The following is a 27,457-nucleotide window of genomic DNA, read 5'->3' as shown; positions in this document are numbered from 1 at the left end:
TCCTTGTCAGTGCCCCCCATTGGGGTGTTGCTCCTTGATAGATAGCCAACCACACGCTTGGCACCAGCCCTAAATATAACCATTTGTTCTACAGGTACTCTAGTGCTTTTTTGGTGTAGCTTATGAGATTGATGGGAAACAATTTATGAAAGTAAGGTGGCATTTGAACGGTCATGAATGAAACTGATCTGGGAGCTAGTCTGTTTACCGGTCTGTCATAATTAAGAATTAACAACCTGAGCCTGATCAGTGTTGTTATGATGCACAGAGTTGCATAGGCCAGTGTTACCATAGCAGCAAGTGGTAGACAAACTGGTCCTTCCTGCTGTGCTACTGTTGTGGAGGGTGGGTTGATTAAAAGAATAAATAAAAAATCAATCCTCCTGTCAGATGGGAATATCCCCTCACTCACCCCATTTAGGATAGTCCACCATTCTTCAACAGAGTTTCTCTCCTTTTAGCAAAGTAAGCGGCCCACGTTTATGTCAAACAGAGCTTTAATAACAAAGAAAATTGTAACACAGTAACATACTATCTGAGAGAAACCAAAGCAACATCTTGAGGCAAAAAGCAAGAATGACAGCTGGTCTCTCTAACTGAACTTAACTGAACACCTGAAGGGAGGGGCCGATTCCATAGCACAACACAAAAGCCCCGCCCACCAGATGCCAGACATTCTACAATTCAAATTAGGCCCCAGTGTTATTCTGACAGCTACTTGGTTTGCATCCAATGCAATGTGAGTGCAAGGGCCAAAGGCTTATCTAGCCCAGCATCTTGTTTCCCACAGTGGCCAACCAGATGCCTATGGGAACCCCACAGGGAGGATGCGAGAACAGTAGTTCTCTCCTAGTGTTGGTCCTCCAGTGACTGGTATTCAGAGACAGCCTGCCTCTGTTCCAAGCATAGAAGGCAGCTCCTAGGGGGTGTGCTGCCCCCCCAGTTTGATGACCATTGCCATTTGAATGATGTGTGTGTGCCACGTCATGTGATCAATTATATAGATGGGGCTTACCTGGGCCCCCTAGCGTTTTATTCAAGTTGGCACCCCTGGTTTCAAGAGTTTGTATAGCCATCATGATTAGTAGACATTGGTAGCCTTATCTGCCCTTTTAAAATGTCTAATCCACTTTCAGAGCCATCCAAGCTGGTGGCCATGGCCACATCTTGTGGCATTAATTTTTGGGTGAGCAGTGTCAGGCTGCAGGGAGAGGATGGAATTGGGGGAAATCAGAGGCAGTTTGCACAAGAAGAAGAGCCAGGGAACCATTGCTAAATAGGGCTGACTTTCGAGTAAACATTACTAAAAGATCTTATCTCTGGGGACAGGCATTGCTGGATAATATAGGAAGCTAACTTGCACGTGGAGCAACACATTTAATTCTGCTTCTAGGTGATTATGAAAAAAACAGTGCCTCATTTGTATTAAAGTGCTACAGTATGGAAACAAATGAATTCTGACTAAATCAAAGTCCAATTCATACATTACATAAGCAGTGCATACCATCCAACATTTCTCCAGTAAAAATAGGGATGGCCTATTAAGTAACAATTAGTGATGTATGGAAGTGAGAGCTGGACCATAAAGAAGGCTGATCACCGAAGAATTGATGCTTTTGAATTACGGTGCTGGAGGAGACTCTTGAGAGTCCCATGGACTGCAAGAAGATCAAAGCTATCCATTAAGGAAATCAGCCCTGAGTGCTCACTGGAAGGACAGATCCTAAAGCTGAGTCTCCAATACTTTGGACACCTCATGAGAAGAGAAGACTCCCTGGAAAAGACCCTGATGTTGGGAAAGATGGAGGGCACAAGGAGAAGGGGACAACAGAGGACGAGATGTTTGGACAGTGTTCTTGAAGCTACCAGCATGAGTTTGACCAAACTGTGGGAGGCAGTGGAAGACAGGAGTGCTCTGGTCCATGGGATCATGAAGAGTCGGACACGACTAAATGATTAAACAACAACAACAACATTAAGTAACAATAACAATAATATTATATCCCACCCATCTGACTGGGTTGCCCCAGCCATTCTGGATGACTTACAACACATATAAAAACATAATAAAAGATTAAACATTTAAAAACTTTCCAATACAGGGTTGCCTAAAGATGTCTTCTAAAGGTTGTATAGTTACTTATCTTCGTGGTTCGGGGGTTGCATAACTATATACCCTCCAACATTTCTCCGATGAAAATAGGGAAAAGTGAAACATTCTGGGATCAAATCAGAAACCAGGACACCTTCTGTAAATCCCAGTCTGTCCCTGGAGAATAGATTCAGGTAGGTAACCGTGTTGGTTTGACGCAGTCAAAATAAATAAAAAATTGTCCAGTAGCACCTTAGAGACCAGCTAAGTTTGTTTTGGGTATGAGCTTTCGTGTGCATGCACACTTCTTCAGAAACTATCTGAAGAAGTGTTGATGCACACGAAAGCTTATACCTGGAAAATAGGGACACTTGGAGGGTCTCTGTGTGGTTGTCATTTGTAAATCCAAACCCATCTACACACAGATAGTGGTAAATGATGATCAAGTGGCCTGCGTTAGTTGTAACCACACTAAGAAAGTCCTTGTCTGCTTAGAATGGACCTAAGGCACATGGTACCATTTCATAAAAGCAGCTAGTTGATTCCAGCATGTTTTCCCATGAAGACTGATCACCTATCTAGAATGAGCCTTATCTGTATGTACTTGCAGGGAGGCAGATGTATCACTGAATTTTTACCTTTCTGTTGATATGCAAATTCAATGCCAAAGCAAGCAAAGAAAAGCAATTAAAAACTACAACAGACGCAGAGGGTAGTTGGGCCCAAATAAACCATATCATGAGTACATTTTAGTACATTTTTGGTATAAATACTAAGGATACTTGAAATCCACATTGATTACTGCTTGGCCTCACAAGATTAATTCTTAGTAGCAACATTCAATGGATTTGTTCTGTTCCATGACAATTTTATTACTGGTTATAAAATGAGATGGTAGCACAATCAACTCTTTGCCGATTGCTTTCTACCAAATTGTGACTCTTGCTTCTAATATAATGTCAGTTCCTGCTGTGGGCCTCCTCTGGCATTTTTTGCACTTGCATGTCTAACAGGATTTTGAAAAAGTGGGGCAGGGGCGGGGGGCGGGGGTTTAAAATCAGCTGCCTGCTTATTTGTTTCTGAGAGACAGGCCTGTGTCAGTGAAATCCCTGTAAAAGTATGTGCCCGGATGTGTTTTGAAAGTGCCTGTCTTAAGCTAGTATGTGGTCCCACATAATCATGTGTTAGAGCATCTGAAAAATATAAGTGTTTCTTCCCCCTAATGAAGTTCATGCTTAAGACTGTTACATACAGTTCCATCCATGCTCGTACATTATAGAGGTGGTTTAATCATCCGTAAGAAATTACTAGCTTCTCTGTTCGTGAAGCATGACATTTCAATTGCACAGCCAATAAAAGAATTACACAAGGAGAGCTGAAATGATTTACTGTATAGAAAGCCACAAGACCAAGGTTACCATGGTGAGCTTACCTTTCTGTGCAAACAAGGTCAAGTGAGAGTGACCCATCAGTGGACAACCTTCAGTTCTAACATAGTAATATATTGCTCCAACAATGGTTTGTTGGCTTCCTTTTTAAATAACTCGCAACATTTAACCATTTTGGGGGAAGTAGGGGAAATCACAAGTCTGCATTTTCAAGGTTTGGGCAGCTGTAAATAGAGTACATGCACTCCATTTATATTAGCAGTATTTGTAACAAGCAACTTCAGAGAGAAACCCTCCATTTCATAGATTTCTTTATGAACCATATTGCTTATGACGTGGTTTCTTGGGATCTGTTTTATGCTAATCGTAAGAAACAATTTATAGACACTTAAAGGTGTGTGTGCAATTGAAAATGAAGAGCCTTCTGAGATTTACTTCTTGTCCTTCATGGTACATTATAAAACTTCTTTCCATTGTATCTGGGATGAAGGGATCGTTGGTAATCATTTCTGTGCAGATCTTGCCAAAGGGCAGGGGGTGGGGTGGGGTAGGGAAACACCAGATAAATTAAAATGTTTGAATAAAATAGTTCAGAAGAAACTGGAGAGTTTATCTAATGTGTCTCTGAAAAACATTTTGTTGATGCAGAAAATGAAGACTATACTAATAAATGTCTCTTGAATTTCATATGCTGTAAGAAAATGAAGCCCTTTGGGTTATGAATCTTGGATTTAAAGAGGAAGTCATCAAATATTTAAGGTGAAAATGCAGTAACACATGCTAGCTGTCATGTGTAAATTTGGTGAATGTTATGACAAGGTTTTTAAAACATTCATAGTTGGGAGTATTTTTATGAAAACATTCATTAATTCAAACCGACATTCATATTGGGCAACCTGCATTTCACACACACACACACAAATTCTGGATGAGAGATCATTGTTAAGCCACAAAAATATGGTTGAAATATATAGCAGTCGTGTTTAAATTATACATTATAAGGCATACATATCGGTATGTTGTCATATTATGCATTAAATTTAGTGCATAAATCAGGCTGTTATAATTCTGATGTTGCCAAAAGGCAGAAAATATGACAAACACAACTAGGCATGTAGATATTATCATACTCTATAATTCAATGAGCATTTGTTTTATGTAAATTAACTTCTGTTAATAAAAATTACATTCATTTATTACTCCAATTCTATGTGATAATTATAAAAGGTCTTTTCTTTCTGGAAAATATTGCAGAATGTGAATAATCCATTTGTTTAATATCTTTATAAACAACATCCTACCATAAGATTAGCCGTGGAAATGAAAGCGTTATTGATTTCTGTAATAATTTTATAATATTCCTACATTGCAATGCTGAAACAGCTAATCTAATTTTGCGGCAAACTGTGCATTTAAAGCTGTGCATGAACTTGCAAAAATGTGGAATATAAACAATATGTATTAGATGCCAGATGGCTACAGCTCATGTTCTGTCTGGGTTGAGGCAAACCATGAGCCTAGGTTCAGATGTAAGCTAAAGCCATACTATGGCTCTGAGAAGTGTGGCAGAAGCAAGACAGGAGGAGGAGTGAGGCGCACATGCGCTCTTGTCCATGCTTAACCATGGTTTGTCTTAAGTGTTGCCTGCAGACCAGGGCATACTGATACTTTAAAGCAGTAACCAGTATAAACACCAAGCAGTTGTGAAAGCAAGTATGGTATATATGTAATGCATCAAAATAAGACTTGGTCAAAGATTTCTATCCAGTGAGCATCATGCACAGGAGTGGAATATATGCACAGAAGTGCTGTTTCAGGTTGTGGTACAGAGGCAAGCAAAGTCCAGAGTAAGCTTCAGATTTCTTCTCCTGAAAATGTCAAATATTTAAATTGCAAAATACAGTGCATTTAGAGAACAACTCTTGTAACTGCTGCTCGACACCATAAGCACACCAGGGAGTTTTTCTGGACCAGGCCAAAGGCCTATCTGGTCTATCTTCCGGCCAATGGGAATCCCACTTGGAGGACCTGAGTGTGACATCACTCTTCACATTTGTGATGCATGCTGCCCCTAGCCATCCAGCCTGTTTCATCATTCACAGTTGCCCAGAGTTATCAAGGAGAAGAGCAAACTCATTAAGGCTGGAGAGGGCACTTAGGAGAGGTTGTGTCAATAGTCTACTGTAATTAATCATTCAACAGAAAGACTAGGCCTAGATAGACTCACTGGGTCTGTTCACTTGAATATAACCTAGAGCATTCATGAATTCAACAAGAAACCATAAGTCTCTATGGGTGGAGTACCTTAATAGTTCCTCCACCCCCCATGGGGATAGGAATTGCCACTGTGAGACCAAACCTCACCAGGAAATGGTCTGACCCTGACAATAGTAGTATTACCTGAACCCCTCCTCTTTTTTAGACTGTCTCCTTCATAACCTGGAGCACAAACTATTCCTTGTTTGATTATAAACTGAAACAACTCCATGGTTATCATGGGAGCCATGAGCTGGCCCACCCAAGACCATGTGAATTTTGATTCCCCAAAACCATAATTTAAGAGTTCACCTAAACTTGGTATAAGGGATGCTTCTGGACAGCAGAGGGTTAGGTACACATCAACCTGTCTCTTTAGCCTAGGAGGGGCAAATCCTCAAAGCTTGGCCCCAAGTGGAAAGGTCTCCTAGTGAGGGAGATAACATCACTATAGGCAATTGCAACCGTCTCTCCAAACCCTCCAGCGTGTGTTGATGCTGCACCAAGTACTCAGATGAACACAACTGGGCCAGTTAACCCAGTTCTACATGTCAGGTCAGCTCCCTCATGCTACCTTCTCTCTGCATACTTGTTGTGCATGACAGTAATACAAGTTGCTGCTTAACCTGAGTTGATTTCTTGTTTATCTACAAACTTCATGTAGCAGTGCCTGGAACAACAAGCTAATAAATAAGCCCACAAAAAGATGCTAACCTGCTAAAATATTTGTTAGCTTGCTTGGAACTGGCAGAGGAGTGAAAATAGTTCGATCCTTCTTGTAGCAACTCTCTCTGCTGGTTGCAGAAGTGGGGACTTCCGTCCCCCTAGCAGCCCACTTGGTTTCTTCACTGTCCTGGTTCCACTCATGGACACAGTATTCAGACCCTTGGTTTGACTGTTCAGAAAATGGCTACACTGCTTAAATATACCGATTACACCAGGCAAGTCCAAAATCCAGCTGGTTTCAAACGCCCCCCCCCCCGGCAATTTTGAAAAAGCAATCTCTTGAGGCCCCCGAGCGCCTGCCCAACAAAGCCATTTCCTTTTTGCGGGCTCGTCACGAGCTCTCCCCTCTGTGCAGGGGGCATGGCTAGCCCCCGCACCATTAGGGAGTCCTTGGCTGCATCACTCCTTGGGTCGACCAATCTCGTCAGCCAGGGGTGTGTGGCTAAATAAATACTACAGTACAAGTTTGGGAGGTTGATGCTTCAGTGATGACAGTGTCAGAGGCGTGGCTGCCACCTTGACCCAGTGCCGGATTTATGTACAGGCTAAGTAGGCTGAAGCCTAGGGCCTCTAAATCTAGGGGGCATCACCAGCCTGCCCACTCCCCAGCAGTCTGCAAACCCAAGACTTCATGCGATGGCAGGGCAACTCAGGCCTCTAAATCTAGGGGGCCTTGCCAGCATGCGTGCTCCCCAGTGCCGCAGTCTCCCATCTCCCAAAATTGTAAACCCAAGACTTCATGCAAGGGCAGGGCAACTCAGGCCCAGCAACTATGAGACTCAGGGCTAGCCAGCGGGACCTGATTTGAAGCAGTGGGAAGGCAACTTGAATTTTTTTTGTAGGGCCCCAGTTCACAGCCAAAGTCTGCAAAATCTTATAGATATAAATAAAATCCATCTAGATTGCCCTGGTGTGGGGGGCCCCTTAGGAGCGGCACGCGGGCCCCAATTTGACCAAATTGCTCCAATTGCCTTAAGGTCAGCCCTCATGAAACTGTGCAGGGGTTGGACTGACAAGCCCTGCATCTTCTAAGTCTCTGGTGTTACTATTCGGAGTACAGACTCAAGGACTTGTTATGGAAATAAAGGGGGGGCACTTATTGGAAATCAGTTTTGTCACCTCTTCCCCCCAAACCCTGAGACAATGAGCCCAGCCAGCTTTTATTCACAGTCGCATAAGCGGTACACTACAGCATGGCCATAAACCTGTATGTTCAACCACTGAAACATACACCCAAAATGTAGCAATGTAGCACCCAAAATGTTACTGCTTTATGAATGAACACTGTTTTATGAATGCACTCTTTGTTTTGTGAATTACCTAAGAGCCACCAATAGGGAGCTCTAGAATCTGACAGGTAACCAATTGGGTACTACCAAACAGCTACCCCTATTGCTGAAAGCAGGTAACCAGCAGGGAATGCTTCAGATCAGCCTTTGCACTGTTGACTAAACATCCCCTGCTGTGCAGATAATGGAGAAAGCTCATAAATTGTATTCCTTCTGTCATCCTAGCCAACTCTATTATGCTCCTGCCCTGTCATTTGATAGGGTGCCCACTTGCCCTCCTTCTTGACATGGAATGCTCTCTATTGGAGTCTCCAGGTCCAGTACAAAGACCATAAGAAGGGAGAGCAGGGACCTTGAAGTTCCCAACAGCTGTTAAGCAAGCAAGCAAGCAAGCACACAGGTCACCTTTATCACAGTCAGGGCACCTATGTCTTGGCCAGGCCTGCACCCATTCTTGTTTTTGTACAATTTTGTTTGTCCTCAGTAACCAAAATTATATTGTAAACATATACAAACAGAAAAGTTGTTCTTTTTTATTTCCTAGGAACCATACAACACAAAGTGGCACTAATAAAGAAAAGTTCCAGGGTAGCAACAGAAAGCAAACTAAAAATGCTTTTGCAGTTCATCAAAACTATCCAGCAATATCAAGTTATAGGAAAACTGGTGCTATTAACAGTAATCCTTCTAGTTGGTTAATTGGTTCGGCAACTTCCATGCACATGACATGTGATGCTAATTATTTCCCCCAAGAGTTAAATGATAACTAATCAGAGGCAGCTACCGTTGCAAATGGCAACAAAATATCTGTGAAAGGAAGAGCAGCAGGTTTGCTCAAGTGCATTGCAGGTAGAAATACTGTTTGTAATGAAGTGAGAGCAGTAGTTTACTTGCTCAAATTAACAAATAAGACAGTTATGAGAATTTAAATTCTAGATTAAAATTGATTACTTAATTGAAAAGGGGATTGTAACAAAAACACTGGGGCCTAATTTGAATAGTAGAGTGCCTGGTATCTGGTGGGCAGACCAACGCACTCGTCAGGAGAGCTATGAGATTCAGGTGAGGGTCAGATGCTTTGTCAATCCCAGCAGGTATATAACAGGAAGACCCGGCATATCTACGTTGGCAGGATGAGAGGTTGACTCAGCTGGCTTTCCTCTTCTGGGTTGTCTGGCATTGGTGGAGAAGAGATGTCTCCTGATGGACTACTTGATCCCTCTCCAGCATTAAGCTAAATACTCTCATCCCATCCCCCCCCTCCAACCAGTCCTGCCAAGAATCCTTCATAGGACTGATGACAGAAGCAGAGTGCTCTGTCACTCCACCAGCCTGCTAACTTACTTGCATGGAATTCCTTTTTGCCTATGGTAGCCATAGTATCACTTGAATACAAAGCCATGGGACAAAGTGTTCTTTAGTGGAGTTAGCAAACCATTGTCGGAGATGCTTGCATCCTAGAAACAGATGGAAAAGCATTTCCTGCTTGAACTAGTTTGTAGTGTAGCCACCTGCAATGAAGGAACCTTTTGGACCACCAATCTGCTATGCCACCATTGCTTCAAGAACTTTAACACCACCAACCTCAACTGTTGACATTACCAAAAAAGACCATAGAATCATAGAAATGTAGACTTGAAAAGGACCCTCAGGGTAATCCAGTCCCCTGCAATGCAGAACTCTCAGCTAAAGCATCCACGTCAGATGGCCATCCAGCATCTGCTTAAAAACCTCCAAGGAAGGAGAGTACACAGTTTCCAAGGGAGTCTGTTCCACTGTCAAACAGCTATTAGCACCAGAAGGTTCTTCCTGATGTCCCCAGTTGCAGTTAAAGAAAGTGGCCCTCTAGATGCTAGACCCTCAGCTCCCATCAGCCCCAGCCAGAATAGCCAGTGATCAGGTAGGTGAGATTTGTAGTCTAACAACATCTGGAAGGCCACGTTTCCCACCCCTGTTTTAGTGTGAGCCTTATCTCCCGAGCCTTGACACCTGCAAACCTAACACTGATTTATAGCAAATATGTTTCTAGTCAGCCAAAGACTTTGTGTGGCTGCATAACTGTTTTGACTACAGATATCCTTCTCTCTCTGTTAGTTTTGTTTTTTACTGAAAATATCTAGTATTGAGTTTAAAGATACTGTAGTGACTTTGGGATCATATTATTCAATTCTGCAATTCACAATCACCATATTTTTGGTGGCAACTGTGCTTTTTAAAAATCTTGACACAATCCTCTGTGGATTGTTTATCAAATTAATATTTTGAAATTGTAAATAGCACCTGGCTGCTGCAGCAGTACGCATCATGCAAATTACTAAATAATCGTGTCGGGATTCTGTTCAGTACAATTCCTTTTGGCAGTGTAATTACTTCTGCTACTTAAGTGGTTGCATGCTTGCGTAGGATGATTGAGCTAAAACAAACCACATAAACTGCCAATATTGCCTTTTCAGGTGAGAATTGACACAAATTCAGACAACTTAACACAGACCAAAAGTTTTCTAAGTCATAGTAAAGTTCCTTAAGTCAGGAAAAAAATAATACTGAACCTTACTAAAGTTTAGAAGGCAAGGTATCCTTGACTGTTGATGTTCATTTTCATTCCAGGCAGATGAAAGAAGACAACAAAAAGGCAATAAAGGCACATGGGGCACAGGGAGAGCCTTACAAAAAGGATTCTGGTCCATCAATCTCTGATAATGGTCAATCAACCCAACAACCATGGGTAACTTTTGAATTAATTCAGAGAAGATGGTGCATGTGGGTTGGTGATGCACTTTGTGGCCCAAATAAGACAAATGTGGCTGGGGGTGCTCTTACTGTTTGTGCCATGGTCCTCTCCTTCCCCCTCCATGCCTCCTTCTCCTCATCACCACCCAGCAGCTCCTCATCCCCTCATATGGCAGGAGGAGGCAGAGTCACCAGCACAAAAGGTACAGGGTGCTGAGCAGCAAAGAAAGGGGTTCTGACAGAGGGCCCCCCCCAGGGAAGCTAAGACCCTCTCCTCTCTGAGGGTTGCCAGCTCCAAGGGCACCTCATGCTTTCACCCCCCCAACCTCCAGGCCTATATTCATCCACTCCATCTGATCAGACATTGAAGGTGAACTTTCCCCAGATTAAGAAGGGAAAGACAATTCCTCCAGGCTCTTTTTGAGGAGGTTATCGGACACAGAGAGCTGTGGGTCGTCCAGGGGCTTGGAGCACCCCCACCAATGTCCAGGGGCCTCTGCTTTCTTCTCTCCATGTTCTCCCTTCTCTTACTCTTCAGTTCATACCAGGGTTTTCTTCTCTTCTATACATGGGCTACCATACAAGGGTCATTAGGGCCTCTTGGGACTAGCTTGTTTCTCCTAACAAGCTATGTTCCTCTTTCTTCCTGTTCTGTTAAGTTGATTCTTTTTTGGCTTAAGTACAAATTGAACTGGGGTGGGGTGTACCCTCTCCAAAGTTTGGCTTCCTGCCAGGGGAGAGGCGGGCAGTGACAACTAACACAGGATCCCCTTCCTTTCGCTTCTGTTGATATGATTGGAATAGCTGCATTAGGCTGCTATCCTAAAGGAGTTCACATCAGTGGGACTAATTGCTATGTTTATGATGGTTTGGCAGGACTGAAGCTTGGGAAATTGTGGGTCAAGTAACAATCTTTCATTCTGCATATGCTTTCTTTGTGTGATGATGTCCTGAATTTTGCTCTTTTGTAATGTGTGACCTTTATATTTACATTAAAAAGAACACATAATCTCCCCCCCTTACAGAAAATATAGGATAAATTAAATGCAGTTCAGACCTGCACTCTCTACTCATTTTCAATGATCTGTTGAGTTGTAGTGTAAAGCTTTCTTACACTATTTACCAGGATTCACTATGGTATATAATATTTATAGGAATTAAAAACTGTTAATAGCCAAACATTGCAATTGATTAACCTCTGTATGTTTACAGCTCACTTTAATTGCTTAAAAACGCCATTTGTCAGCTTCATGTTCTATTGACAATGCTATCGATTTATCCGATTTGGGCTTTGTCTCATCTCTCGTACATAAAACTCACATATGCAGTTCAAATGGGAAATGACTGTATTGATTTCCTTAACTTGAGCCCAAATGCTAAAGATTTTTGGATAAGCTTTCTCATTACTTAAGCCAAAATCAATAAGAGAGAGCATCTTTTAATGAAAGAGCAGTTTGAGCAACATACTTCAGAAATGGGGTCCTGTTCATCCTTTGCTTTGCGAATCGATCTCCTCGGTTCCTTAAGTGAGGTCCAATTGGTTGACATTGTGGTTTGTCTTTGTGTGTAAACTTGCAGCTTCAGAGAAGCGAAGACAAGCTATGGAGACAGCAAGAAGGAAGAGTTTTCTGCTGCAACGGAAAAAGGATGTTCTTCTTATCCAGGTCGCTCATTTTAAATGGCTGGGATTAAACTACACTAACAAGAATATTCTACATCATTCTGACCTGTGTTTTTGCAGCCACCTTTCAGGATGTGATTGCTGAAAACTGTTGGACTTCCGAATCAACATTTGTCCTAGACTTCTTCAGCATACCATGCTAAATGTCTGCAGCGCTGTTAGTTAAACGTTGTGCCATAGCAGGATATTATTTTGTTTTAAGGAATATGCATAAAAGAATGAAATGTGAGGTCAGTATTGTAGATTTTTAATTTAATTAGGCTGCCTTTTACCTTCAGCTTTGGCAGCATTTGATTTACTGGTTTCAGAATGAACAGCCCGACAAGAAGCTGTGTGTGAAAAATTAGGAGCTAAAGTCGAAGAGCAGCAGAATGGACTGGGAACATCCTGCAAGTTATATGGGCAGGCCAAACGTCAGGTACTGTACTAAGATATCATTAACTGCCCTGGACTACATAAATTAAGCTGATTACGCCTTCACTTAATTAACTGAGAATGACCTATTGATGTATAGGCAGAGTAAGATAGAGACTACATGCTGCTCTGTACTAAATTTATAGGTTTTCAATTAGTTCTACTATTGACTGCGACTCTGGTGAAAGAAAAACTTTGCTTATATGCTCAGTGACTCCTTGGAAAAAAAATAGCAATACATTTTGAGCTGCCATTTTCATATGTGTTGTGGGTTTGTTTGTTTTTTTAGTCACATAAGTTTAACACAGTGAACCCACAGTTCATTCTTATTTTGCTTTGTTTTTAATTTTGATTAATTTGCACTTGGTTTTTGCAATCTAAGGCTGCTCTCGTATGCTGTCTTGCCACTTCATTCTCATTTACTTTGATGAGATTTAAGCAGTCTAACTGTGTTCAGGGATCACCACCTACAGCATAATTGGTTGCTGTATGAACTTGGACTAATAATTTCATCAGTAGGAATGTTTGATCATGTGATCGAAATAATGCTGGGGATTAAAATTTAATTAACTGTTTTTGTGAGCAGGCAGCATTAAAGGTAAAATCCAGGAAATGTTTTGTAATATACTTTGCATAAACATTTTATTTACATCTTCCAGGAAATTCATGAATTAAGTTAGTGTCTTAATCTAATCATATAATACTATATCAGCTATTGATTTGATATAGTAAACCTTGAGCTTTTGAATGCCCTATATAAGAAGAACTTTAACCTCTACCAAAAGCCTCTTGCAGAGAAGGAATAAGGGTAATCTTTGGTGCAATTGGAAATCACCTTTTCAGGATCACCCTATGCTTCTACAACTTTTGTTTTTAAGACAATAATTAGAATCTCCAGTGAGATTCCTGGAAAGACGCTACAAAGTCACACCAGTGGTGTGATTTCAGAAGCAGCCTTATTGACAGACACTCTGACTGATTAGCTTTTGGAACTCCCAGGTCTTGGACCTCTGAACTCCATGTGATTCCAGCAGATAAGGATGAACTCAACCTGACTGCTCTGAGAGTTCTGGCTTTGAGTGCTCTTTTTCTCCACTTCCACTTACAATAGATTCCTCCTAGTAAAGCCGTATTGTGAGGGGAAACCTCTTCTCTTTTTCCTGGATACTAAAGATTCCCTTTCTGTGTTTTGTAAGTAGCATAAGCTTTCAATTCCTCCTGTAATCTGCCTCCTCTGCTTCTCATCCAGAAGCCAAAACAATCCACCATTCTGCCTCCATGTCTAGCAGTCTTCTCACTTTTCATATCTTTTTTTCTCTATTGTATCTGGGACAGCCTTCAATGGTTAACCATTCCATTGCCATAAGAGACCCCATTTGTGGAAAAGCTGTGATATTTTCACTGTTTCTGTCTGGAGTCCCCTTACAAGGGCATTCCACTACCTTCTGAAGTTAAACTGCTCTTTGTATAATTTGGAAAACATTTTAATGTCTGGGATGGGTCTACTAGCCTGTCCTCTGACAGAATAGAACCATAGGTGCATTGAGAAATAATTTCTGTTAGCGAATTTGAGTTGAATTTCCTTTCAGTAATTCATGTTTCAGAACAGCTCTTCCCCCTGAACATGATAATTAGTTGTAGATGTGTTCGAGCAAATGTGGTAACAATTGTTGTTGCTGTTGTTTAGTCGTTTAGCCATGTCTGACTCTTTGTGACCCCATGGACCAGAGCACGCCAGGCACTCCTGTCTTCCACTGCCTCCCGCAGTTTGGTCAAACTCATGCTGGTAGCTTCGAGAACACTGTCCAACCATCTTGTCCTTGTCATCCCCTTCTCCTTGTGCCCTCAATCTTTCCCAACATCAGGGTCTTTTCCAGGGAGTCTTCTCTTCTCATGAGGTGGCCAAAGTATTGGAGCCTCAGCTTCAGGATCTGTCCTTCCAGTGAGCACTCAGGGCTGATTTCCTTAAGAATGGATCGGTTTGATCTTTTTGCAGTCTATGGGACTCTCAAGAGTCTCCTCCAGCACCATAATTCAAAAAGACTCTCCTTCTGCAAAAGAGGGGAGTGGTTGTGGGCGGGAGCCGGTCTCTGCCTCAAGCAGGGGGCATTAGCCCCCTGCCTCCCACTCACCTGGCTGGCGCCCACGCCCACGGACAGACACCCAACCAGGTGCCTTCGAGGGGGCGTGAACGGCAGCATAAATCGCTGCTGCATCAGCCACTCGGCCTCACTCTTCGTCGTCCCATCACGAGTCACCCACCCTCCACTCCCTTAGAGCTCAGGGTCTCAGTTTTCTTTTGGCCTTGCTATGGACCTTAGGTTGTCCGGGGGGCCTGGTAGGAATTTTTCCATTTGGCATTAGGCTTTGTGGTTTTTTCGCCTACCTCGTAGCAATTGTCACAACTTTTGTGGTATTGGTGGGTAGGTTAGGCACTGGAATAATGTGTTGTGGTGTGTGGAAGGACTAGGTGTGGCCATCGCCTACGCCTTCAATTTTTTGGGTATTCCGTTAAAGGAATCTGGCGGTCGTGTATTTTGTCCAATGCCTGCGTGGCGGGGGGCCATGGCACGACCCTTGGTGACATAAGGGAGAGCTTATAGTTGGATTAGCATCAACAGGCTTCACCTACTGGTGAATAAGCCCCCCTTTTAGACTCACCGCTCTCTGAGTGGGTGGAGTCAACTGACGTAATCCAATGCCTAAGCCAATACCTTTTCACTTGCTGTAATCAATAAAGTTGTGGCCTTTTCTTGCCCATTAACCTTATATCACGTGTCCTTGTGTTTTCATTCCACTATGTGGGGATCGGGTCCTCGAACCACAAGCATCAATTCTTCAGTGATCAGCCACCTTTATGGTCCAGCTCTCACTTCCATACATCACTACTGGGAAAACCATAGCTTTAACTATATGGGCCTTTGTTGGCAAGGCAATGTCTCTGCTTTTTAAGATGCTGTCTATCACCTTGAAACTCTTTGCAGTAGATTGGGCATGGGTCCCAACCCTACCAGTACCTGCATTCTGCATTGTTAAATATATGTACATTAAAAAAAATATTCACCAAAGTTTGCTGTGAACCGAGCCATAACCTCTCCACCAAATGGACGAAGCTTGATTTCCAGGTGAACACATTAATCTATGTGTTTTCTTCACACTTCTTGGCTTGGCTGTCTGTCTTCTGTTTAAGGCCTTGCAATTTAATGATGCCTGATTGCTTTATGCAATAACAGAATGGAACATTAAAGCTTGAAATGTTTCTATTACACTAGCATCTTAGTTTTCACTGCATCAAACACTAATCAGCATGCCTTCTTATCATGCTGCTGCACAGGTGTTGCTGCACCAGGGCTTAGGATTCTTACGTTCAGTATCCTACCAGTACTGTTGAAAATATGTTTAGAACCAGCTGGATTTCAATGCTGAAGATTTCTTAGCCTACGAATAACTCTAGACAAGTGCATTTAGCAGTAGTTATCATGGAAGGTGCTTCTCATACAGAAGTATGAATCCAGATACTTCAAGCATAAGGAGATACAGTGGTACCTCGGGTTACATACGCTTCAGGTTACAAACACTTTGGGTTACAGACTCCGCTAACCCAGAAGTAGTACCTCGGGACTTTACCTCAGGATGAGAACAGAAATCACGTGGCGGCAGAGCGGTGGCAGCGGGAGGCCCCATTAGCTAAAGTGGTACCTCAGGTTAAGAACAGTTTCAGGTTAAGAACGGACCTCCAGAACGAATTAAGTGCATAACCAGAGGTAGCACTGTAGCAATATAGCAAGCCTATAATTTGGCTCATGCCAAAGAAATATTGGTTGGCATTCACAGAGAGTAGCTGCCAGAAGGGTTGGCATGATTATGGATCCTGGTTGCTTATTCTTTGAAAGGTTGGTGGTTTCCTCATAGCCCAGAACGATTAGCTGAAATTTCATCAAAGGGTGCAAATGACAGGAGATGATTTCCTAAGCAATGGGAATGTCTTTCCACCTTTCATATTGCAATACCCAGCAGCATTTGGAAAGGTCACAACCTCCAGCTAGCAGTGGGCAGCAGAGTAGCACTTTGGAGACAGTTTGAATTTAGAGAGAATGACTGGGTGGGGGGTTGGAAGAGAGCAAAGAGTTTAGTGAAAACTGGAGTGCAATTTTCCTCTCTGGGGAACTTCTTCAGGGTTAGCAAGTTGTGCTGTCTGCTAGTAAGAGTGCATTTGCTTCTCCTATATAGTGCTTTCATATTTGCAAAGAATCAAATATTACAGTTCTCTCCCATACAAAGAAAGTTGTGCAGCATCAGAAAGTGGGAAGTGCATAACAGTATTTACCAGCTGTGTAGTTAGTTCAACAGAAGGAACTTATTGTTATTGTTGTTTTGTAATGGCAGGGAACTGCTATGAAATATTTGTGAGTAATAAGGAGATAAAATATGCTGGAAATCAGATCTTTATTTTACAAATAAAGACTGGGTTTTTTTTTGCTGATCAAGAAAATAAAATAGCATGGGTATAAAGTGCAAAAATCCCAAGGTAGTCACTTTGGTATTGCTTCCATAAACATTGTTTCAGCACGTTCCAAGGTGCAGTAGATGTTTCCTTGTAGTCGGATTCTTAGTCTATTCAAATTCCACTTGTCCTAGACCTACTTCTGATATGTCCATTTCTCTGATAAATGATGTAGTAAAATCTGGGATATTCTAAACTGGGGCACTACATAACCTTAACTATAATACATTAAAGGCATATCACACTCTGGGGATATGATTACAGTATTTCTTGTGGTCATCTTTATGAAGCCTGGAAGAGAAGCCAGAGAATACAGCAAAATTTGGCATACATAGACTAACTTTGTCTGTCTTTCTATCTATCTATGTTGTAGGGAGCAAACATCTCAAGCTGGTTCATCTGCAGTCGTTTACCTTGTCATTCTGTTCTCAAGTGTGTTTTCACAATACTGTAGTGGCTGGATATATGTAACTATACAGGAGAATAAAACCATTCCTTCTCAGGAGCAGAACTAATGGCACGTCACACCCCCTGGGAATAATAATAATAATAATAATAATAATAATAATAATAATAATAATTTATACCCTGCCCATCTGGCCAGGCTTCCCCATCCACTCTGGGCAGCCTCCAACAAAATATCAAAATACAATAGTCTGTTAAACATTAAAAGCTTCCCTAAACAGGGCTGCCTTCTGATGTCTTCTAAAAGTAAGGTTCAAAGGCGACTTCCTCCTATGTTAGGTGATACCTTGGAAGGTTAGTCTGTTTCCTAGTTGTTGGGGCATGCATCTCCACACCATTTTGTGCTCCTGTCTCTTTTTCTGCTGTTTTACATGCGGCAATCGTTTTGCCATGGCAGCCATTTTGTGACTGGTGCCCACAGCACTTTTTCAGCCTTCCGGATATGCCCAGTGACCCCCAAAGGCTGATGGCCTTTGTACGACAGCCATCAGTAAAAATATTAAAATTAAAGTTAAAGTCTTGAACTCTATCTAGGAATAGATACTTGAACTGTAGTTGTTGGCTGTCATCCATGGTTGTGTGCGTGATCTGATGAACTAAATCTTAGGTGGTAGAAGTAATGCTGCCCGCATAGGGCTGCCTATACGCACAAAATGAAAAGTGGCCAATCATGTGTAAGGGTATAGTTGAGCATGTGCATTGCAGCCTATGCGCCTTTGGCACGTTGCCACGGCAGTCAGTTAAAACTACATTTGAGGTCAAGGAAACCCAATTGCTGGAAAAATCTAACATTGAAGAGGGAGAATATCAAAACAATTCCCTTAATGCTACAGTGTTAGGCTGAGGAATAGGATATGCCCAAACATGTGCCAGGATCTGCCTTTTCCCAGCTGAAATATTATTCTAAAATATAATTTAGAAGACTGCCAGCAAATGTCAATTGGAGGAAATTGAGGAGCGCAGTACCCAACACAGAAATGCAAACAGCAAAAGTAATTTAACACTCTATTTAACACTATTACAATGGATTAAATATTAATAGATGAGAATAACAAGTGGGAAACCATTTTAAAACTTTGTTCTGGATCTAAGCAGGCCATGAGGGCAGCATCCTTTGCCTGCCATTCTTCACAATCAATTGGTATTCAGAGTCTTGTCATAAAAGTAGCAGTGGCTAACCTGTGGCACTCAAAAATATAAATATAAACAAACAAACATATGTTTTGTGCTGACAGTTTGCTCTTTTGATTAGCCAGGCACTTTGAGGTTCTCTGTAATTTTAAATTATTATTAATTTTTAAATTATATTTTATATTTTTGGCACTGCCCTGCTAATTTATGAAATGGCAGTAAAGAAATACATTAAACAAATAAATAAAAAATTAAATGTTGCAGAGTTCAACAGTGGAACAGATTCCCAAGAGCGGTTGGAAGGCTATCTGTCATGCATGCTCTAGTTGTGATTCCTAAATTTTGCAGTGGGTTGGACTTCATGACCCTTGGGGTCCCTTTCAACTCTATCGTTCTATGATTCTACACCTGTCACCACCTCTAACCACTGGCCATCAGATGTAGGTATAAAGTAGGGGTTGCCAATGTGGTTCTCTCCAGATGTTGTTGGACTATAGCTTTTGTAATCCTTGACCATTGACCATGCTGGCTGCGATAGATGGAAGTGGCAGTAACATCTGCCAAGTACATTGTTGACTATCTATCCCCAGCCTGTATTTTGCCATTCTTGCCATTATCCATCACTTTTGTAGAGGTGCTAGGTCATCTGCATTTGTCCCAGGTTGCTTTCCTCATATGTCATAGTGACCCCTCATCTTTCAAGTAGTTTTCTGAGTAAAGTAAAATGGAGACTGTGTTCCTCTCATAATTGGTTCTTTTCCTTTTCTGGGTAAAAGGCCAGCTGTGAGACTGCATGAGGGTTTCTATGCATGGCATATATTTTACTTGGATGTTCTTTTCTGCCCCAAAGATCAATACAACATTGGCTGAAAGTGGTCTTGAAGCAACTTGAGAGAAAAGTGATCATGAAAGATTACGGGGGGGGGGGGGGATCGAAATGAGAGCAGTGCAAAATCAGCAGAACTCCAAAGAACGCCGAAGAACTCAGCAAACTTTTTCAGCAGGGGGGCCGGACCACTGTCCCTCAGACCTTGTAGGGGGCCGGACCATATTGGGGGGGGGGGAATGAACAAATTCCTATGCCCCACAAATAACCCAGAGATGCATTTTAAATAAAAGGACACATTCTACTCATGTAAAAACACACTGATTCCTGGACCATCCGTGGACCAGATTTAGAAGGCGATTGGGCCGGATCCGGCCCCCAGGCCTTAGTTTGCCTACCCATGCCAAAGAACAAATGCGCCTATAGAATTAGTTTGAAACAGCTGTACGCAAGCATTTGATTGAATTTCCATTACTTCTGAATGTGTGTGTATGTATGATTATTGCATTTGCATTTCAAGGCAGGAAATATAAGATTAACAGGTGAGATATCACTGACTTTCCTGCTTTGTATCTTAGTTCTAAAGTCCTTAGACAAACAGGGCAGGGGTTCGACCAATTAAAACAACAAATTGCTGCTGTTGCTTTTATTCTTTTATTTGAAGTGATTGCATCGCAATAACATTTTAAAGTAGTTTGCTTTCTTACCCATAATGTGGAGGAGGGGACTGTTCTTCAGTTTTTTCTTTCTTTCGCCCTGACTCTTTTTTTTCTCCCTCAAAGTTTATTGCTCTCCATTTAAACAAAAATATGTTTATGTGTGTTTCTGAATAATCTTGTGTGGAAAGCCCACCAACAGAAGTATCTTCAGAAAAGGACCCAGTCTGAATCAACATAAAGGCAGTTCTATGAATTAGGGCTGGGATGGGGGGCAGGGATGATGAAGGGGTCTCTATCTAGGGTAATGTCAGTAATTTAAGACAGCAGTGCTTTTCACTGGAGTGAACCCAGTGGAACCCAGTGGGCCCTACTTCTGAATAAGCATGCTTCCTGTTTTCTTCCATGGTGTTTAGGTGTTGTGCCCAGGGCTTTTTTTCCAGCCGAAACTCATCAGAACTCAGTTCTAGAACCTCTCAGGTGGGCACCATTGCCATTGTAAGAGAACAAGGGAGGCATTCATGGTGAGTTCTGGCACCTTTTTTTCTAGAAAAATAGCACTTCTTTCACCATACCATGTGATCGTCTCATTCCAGGCATAGGCAAACTCAGACCTCCAGATGTTTGGGACTACAATTCCCATCATACCTGACCACTGGTCCTTTTACCTAGGGATCATGGAAGTTATAGTCCCAAAAATTCTGGACGGCCGAGTTTGCCTATGCCTGTCTTATTCAGATGTTAGAAGGGTATCATGGGGTCAAGACAAGGGATCTGCCAGTTGTGCTTCTCTATTATTCTATGTTCATTTGAAAAAGACCACCAGGAAATAAATAGTTTAAACAAACAAAACAATGACAAACAAACCACCTAAGATAGTTAGGTGGAGCCTACAGTGGTTTGAACCCTAATTAGGCTTCCACCAGTAGAAAGGTCTCCCAACTGGAGTTCAGTGGAAGAGGGGAAGTGACTTCCACCAACTTCCTTTGCCTTCTGCAGCCCCTTGTGTCATCTGAAAATCTGCTCCAGAGGGATGGGGACCCCTTGAAGGAACATGATTGGTAGTGTATGGGGATCCTCTCCTAAATTTCAGTCCTATCCAAGCAGAAGTGAATTTAGGGCAGCAAGACTGGTTCCGCCTCACAATAACGATGCAGTGAATTGAGCAAAATGGAAGGCGAGAGGCAGTGGGTGGGGAGTGCCGAATTTTGGCATCACACAGTGCGCCACTGAAATCTGAAAGACCAAAGTCTGCCCCTGATCTGTGTACAGAAGGTGTCCTTCCATTCATGGGTACATAGTGAAATCCAAGCTAGCAAACTGAGGGAAACTTTGGGTAGCAAATGTGAACCTGAGAGTTGTGACTATCATGCAGTTTCTTTATGTACCCATAAATTATGCTCTGAAATAAATGGTCATATACGCTGGAGAATGATGAAGGAATTGTGACGTCTCTCAGCAGAGGAAGTTGTCCTCTAGGCTAGTCATTACTAAAAAGAGACAGTCAGCAAAATCAAAATGTTAAGTTTTGTTTTTTTTTGTTTTTAAGTAAGCTGTGGAAAAACAATGAATTATTTTCTTGAAAGCAATGCACAGATACAATTTGTGTTTGTAAAGTTTATACAGCAGTAGAGGTCTAGGAAAGTTTGTTTCTGAAGTTCTTGGCTTCAAATGGTTTGTATTGGATTATTTGGTCAGTATCTAAAAAAGCATGTGAATGCTTTACACTGTGTGTTCTTTTTCTTGCTCTTATTTCATAGAATTGTAGAGTTCTATAACCCTGAGGGTCATCTAGTCCAACCGCTGGCAATGCAGGAATCCTGTCACTTTCAGTCTCACTAGCGCTCTTGGAATATTTGAATGCATATTATTTTGTTGAAAATATGACATAGTAAAAAAGGCAATTTAAACCAGTCATTCCATAGGATTAATAATAGAGTGTACAGTACTAATTAAAGCACAATTTTACTTGTTAAAACCTTTGAATAAAAGCAGTAAGGTTTAAGCATGAGTTAGTTCTTTCTAACTTCTACTAAAAAATAAAAGAAAATGGTGCTTGTGTTTCCTCATCTAAGCATAAATTTTCTGGATTTAGAATACATTACAACATATTTTCAGATTCTGCTGTATATAATGCGATTTGGATAAATATAAAGATGTGGCTTTATTAGACAATATCTCAGCATTGATGTTACAGGCAAATTTAAAAATATAGGGCTATGAAGGACTATCTTATTAAATATTTGTCAAGTATTTCCTGGACAATAGCAAAATAAACTTATATATGTTGCAAGAAATGTGAAATGATAGTCTCTAATGTTATTATATCCCCTTTAAGCTCTCAGCCTCTGAAAATAATATATGTACTATTGAATCAAATGGCCTTAAAATGAAAACTGTGGTATGAATCAACAGTGGAATTTTAGGTAAATTATGCAAGATTTAACCATTTGTAAAAATAATGACTTACTACGTATTACTACTGCTGTTTCATTAAAGTATTTTAAAGGACCATTGTCCTAAGTGATGCTTCTCAGAGTATTTTGCCAGTATACAAGCATTTTCAAAATGCATTGATATATCTTCCTTGCCCCCCCCCCAGTTCATATTTTCCTTGCACAAAATCCGTCATTGTATCTTTTTCACTCTTCCTTGCAATATTGTCTCAAAATTTATCACTTGGTATTACTGGTTGGAGGTGTCTGCTGATGAGCAGGTTAGTCAGTCTGTCCATCAGTTAACCTATGCACTAAGCATTGGGTGGGTTATTAATTATATAATTGCAGTGCTTTAATCAACTGCTTTCTGATCAGTCATTTATTCACTGAGGTCCAGCTCCAAGGGCCTTCTGGCGGTTCCCTCACTGTGAGAAGTGAGGTTACAGGGAACCAGGCAAAAGGCCTTCTCCATAGTGGTGCCCGCCCTGTGGAACACCCTCCCATCAGATGTCAAGGAAATAAACAGCTATCTGACTTTTAGAAGACATCTGAAGGTGGCCCTGTTTAATGTTTGAGGTTTTATTGTGCTTTTACTATTCTGTTGGGCGCCGCCCAGAGTGGCTGGGGAAACCCAGCCAGATGGGCGGGGTATAAATAGTAAATTGTTGTTGTTGTTATATTTTAAAATGCATGTCACCAACGTATATTCATCTGAACCTTCTTAAGGCACCTCCAGAGCGATGGATTATAAAAATGAACAAATGTGCCTTCAAACTGCAGCTTAAACAATTAAAATTGGTTCCCATTTTCTAATTGGGGTGGAGCTATGCAAGGGAAGGCTGACAGGATTGTTTTCAAAGGCTGCATATTCTTGTCTCTCTCAGGTTAAAGAAGCTCCGGGCTTTTCCTAAGACAGGTGGATGGAGCTGACCAAGGGAGATCTAAGTCAAATAATCTGGAACTATTTCTGAAGGCTGATGTCCTTTGGTAATATGTGCACCTGAGATGTGAGTGTTTGGTGAAAGCTGAAGACTAAGAGCCATAGGTCTGACCAAACTGCGGGTGGCAGTGGAAGACAGGAGTGCCTGGCGTGCTCTGGTCCATGGGGTCACGAAGAGTCGGACACGACTGAACGACTAAACAACAACAACAACAAGAGCCATAGGGTTCTTGTCCCATGAATCTTTGGCTGTGGGCTAGATCCTGTGGCCTCCAAGATCTGCATGGCCAACAAAAGGAGAACTACATAACTGGATCCCTTTGGTAATGCTGTTCATCGTGTGATATAAAAAATACTTTTGAAGAGACACAACCACTGAATAATCAGCTAAAGTTTGAGTCGATTACTCTAATTACCCTCAATGTACTATGTCAGGTAGGTGTTTGGATCATCTGTCTGTCTTGCTAAACACCTACATATCCCATTATTTGAGACAAGTAGTGGGCAGAGTCATCTGTCTGCTAGTAGATTTACTCAGGAATATGAATACTTGCCTAAGGCTACCCAGTGAGTTAATGACACCAGTGAGATTTGGACTGAGCACTTCCAGATTGATAGAATAGGTTGTTGTCCTGTACATGCTTACCTGGATAATCCATTGCAATCAATGGGACTTACTTTTGAGTAGACGTGTATAGATTTACACTATTAGACTATTCTATGACAGCTTTTAGATTAGGCCAACCAGCCAGAATAAAAATGTGACAGGAACGGGCAAGGGATAACTAGTAACTTAGGGACTATACTTAAGAATCTGCAATAAAAATCATTTGAAAGCAGATTGCACAAAGTAAGAACATTTATTTTCATCAAAAATGTGTGCTATTTTTTATTATTATTGAGAGAGACATTAAACATTGATACAGCCAACCTCTGATTGAACCTTCAGCATTGTCACATATCAGGGCAGCTGAAGATTTATTATGCAATATAAAATTAGTGTATACAATAAACCTGATAGTAAATGACCTTTGCAGACATTGAATAGTATCTTTGTGGCTGAATAGAAAGGGATTTGAAAAATATATTGAATAAAATATTCAAACTCATCAACCATCCCCAAATTTAAAGAAAGGAAATTCTGAAGTTTTGTGTACCCTTTTTAAAAGATTCTCTCATGTGCAGAAGACACATGAAACAAGGCTAAATTTTCTTGAAAAATAATTTATTTAACTTAAAATGAAATATTGCCAGAATGCAAGATTGTAATTTTTCCTAGTGTGGGTAAATCAATTAAGAAGTTAAATTACTGAATTAAAAATATTTCAAGCAATTTAAAAAGTACCCATGACTGATAAGGCAACATATTTTTCATTGATTAGTTACGGCATAAGCCTTTGTGTACCAGAAAGCAGTCCATCAGACGCATTATTCCTGATTGGCTATTATAAATTTATGCTAAAAAGGTTCATTAATTTTTGTAGGTCTACTTTGAGCAAAACATAGTTGCATACCACCCTCAGTGCTGTTAAGTTCAGTGTGCTTAGTCCTAGATTAGTGTGTGTAGAATGCAATCTTATACATACTCGGGGATAAGCCCCCTAGTTTGTTTCTGAGTGGATATGCGTAGAACTGCACTGGAAGACTTCATAAAACCAGGCTGTAAAAAGCTGCATAAGTTTTTTTAAAAAAATGGCTACTGTCACCCGATTATTTTCAATTAAGGAAGCTTCTTTTAGTCCCATTTGGAATGAAGAAATGTTTTAACGTACAAATGATTGGAAGTCTAGTACAGTAGCAGAAGTAAATATCTATTGAAATGTGATGAGGTCCGCAGACTGATAGAAAGGTTAACGTCTTTCTACTGTATTAGATCACTGCTTTTTCTCACATATGACTTTTGTGTTGATTTAAATACTCAGCTGGAAGACCTTCTGTTGATTGTTCAGCAGGCTGGGCAGTCTTCGGTGGACAATCAAAAAGTGCCTACTGCAGAAGAATCCCACTGGCACGATGCCTTTGTGACTCTTAAATCTGATTTCACAGAACTTGAAAAGAAGTGCCCTGAAGCTTTAATGCAGCTCAGTCACAAAGTGGAAGTGACAAAAGACTGTAGCATAGAAAAATCAAAAGCAACATCCACGATATTTCAGAAATGATACTGTACATTTAGCCTTTTAAAAAAACAACCCTCTTGCTTTTATTTATGTTTAAATGTGAGAAAATCATGCTATGTGCCCCCCCCTCCCTATTTGTCTTAAATATAGTACAATCCTTACTTCTCTGAATAGCTCGAGGGAGCACAGAATTTGTATGCAGTAGAGAAAGACATAAAACAAGCTGCTACATAGTAGAGGAGGCTAGAGAAAGGAAAATAAAGCTTCTTGATAATGATCCAGATGTGAAAGGTAAAGAGGAGGAGAAGAAAGTGTGTTATCAAAATATATATTCAAACAATTGGATAAGTTTATATGCATCCAGTAATAGGGATGGGCAGATTTGTCAAATTTGGTTTCTCCCCCCCCCCCTCCGGTCAGTGTGCATTAAAAAAGAAATAAAAAATTCATGTGCAGTATTCCTAATATACATGAATTTTTGTACACTTTTTACACAATATATTTACTGCATTTTTGCATAGTATAATGCACCCCAATATGCAGTCATTTGTACACACTTTTGCATTGCAAAATTCAGAGAAGTTTGAATTTTGTAGGACAGCTGTGGTTTGGTTTGTGTATTTGTGAAGCGCAGTTAGGTAGGTTCACATTAAAATGCAAGTTAAACTAATTTCTCCCCCATTACTAACCAAAAAATGGCCACAATGAGTCAATGTTGGTACAACAATTTGGTAATAAAGGATTTTGAAGATTTTAGCTTTAGTCATATTGACCCTCTCTTGATATTCTACATATTTATTCTTCATAGAAAGATTCAGCTGCATGGGATCTTTTTCTGATTGTTACATTGAGGCTTCTGCAGCTGGTGAAAGAGTTCCCTCCACTCATTCAAGGAGTCAGTGTCTACATATGATTTCCTGTGCAGGATGACTCCCTTCTGGAAACATCTGGCCTCAACAGGAAGGATTAGGATTGAATGGCACCATGACTGGCCTTGGTTGTGTCCAAAGCCCATAAAACGCCAAATGGAATGTGGAGCACAAACATTTTCTAGATGATATATTATAGTCAAACTTTGTATTATGCCAAAGAAGCAGTGCTTCACCTCCCTGAATATTTAATGAAAATAAAAACAAATATTTGAGTGGCATAAGCCTCTCAGAGTTTAATGCGGGAATGTGAGAGAGTTTTAAGCCTGACTATAAACATGAATAATGTATACCAGTGAAAATGTGATGCTCAAAGTTGTTACAGGTACATAACAATCTGATCCTGATGTATTCCTTACAGGCTGACTGCAGAATCTGGACAGATCTGGAAGTGTCAAAGCAAACTCGAACATCTCTGCTGTATTTGGGCATGTGCTAGTGCAATGGATGGTATGGGAGACAGGCCTTTCTATTGGTGGTGCTGAGCTTGTGACAATTTCTCATAGTGTAGATATTGCCTCTTTTTTGACCATCAAAATATGGCAACCCTCAATATAACCACCTGACTCTCAGAGCCAAGAATCTGGGCTTGGGTTTTAGCAGAAATCTTTCTAGATTTTTTGCTGTGGCATTGGAAACTACTAAGAGTAAAATGAGAAAAAGTAGCAATCTTATACTACACTTACAATATTGTGCAGTGCTAGATAATCTAGTAAAAGATTCAGGGAGCAATCTCAACGCTGGCCAGGCGATAATGGGACCTATGGAACTCCTGCCACATCAACAACCTCAGTGCGGCAAAACACTGGTGGAGCCCAGCACAACTGGACAGAGGGATATTTCTACTTCATCCAAACTCCCCCCTCCTGCCTAGT

At 41.1% G+C, this 27,457-nt stretch overlaps 1 long non-coding RNA gene across 2 annotated transcripts in view; it reads left to right on the top strand.

Annotated features, from left to right (window-relative positions):
- The window catches only part of LOC310682597, a 70,732-nt gene extending 43,741 nt beyond the window's left edge, over positions 1-26,991 (top strand). The window contains exons 1-3 of one of the 2 annotated variants that reach the window (XR_014514038.1): positions 22,491-22,584; positions 23,481-23,603; positions 26,944-26,991. This is a non-coding gene — a long non-coding RNA (uncharacterized lncRNA). Of the gene's footprint in view, positions 1-22,490; positions 22,585-23,480; positions 23,604-26,943 lie in introns of those variants that run through there. The other variant, XR_014514037.1, reaches the window with a different exon arrangement.
- The last annotated feature ends 466 nt before the right edge of the window (positions 26,992-27,457 follow it).

Source organism: Podarcis tiliguerta (genome assembly GCF_965153285.1).
Source record: "Podarcis tiliguerta genome assembly, chromosome: 7".
In the NCBI taxonomy this organism is placed as follows: Eukaryota; Metazoa; Chordata; class Lepidosauria; order Squamata; family Lacertidae; genus Podarcis; species Podarcis tiliguerta.
The sequence above is the reverse complement of the archived record's forward strand: the minus strand, read 5'-3'. Positions and strand labels throughout refer to the sequence as shown.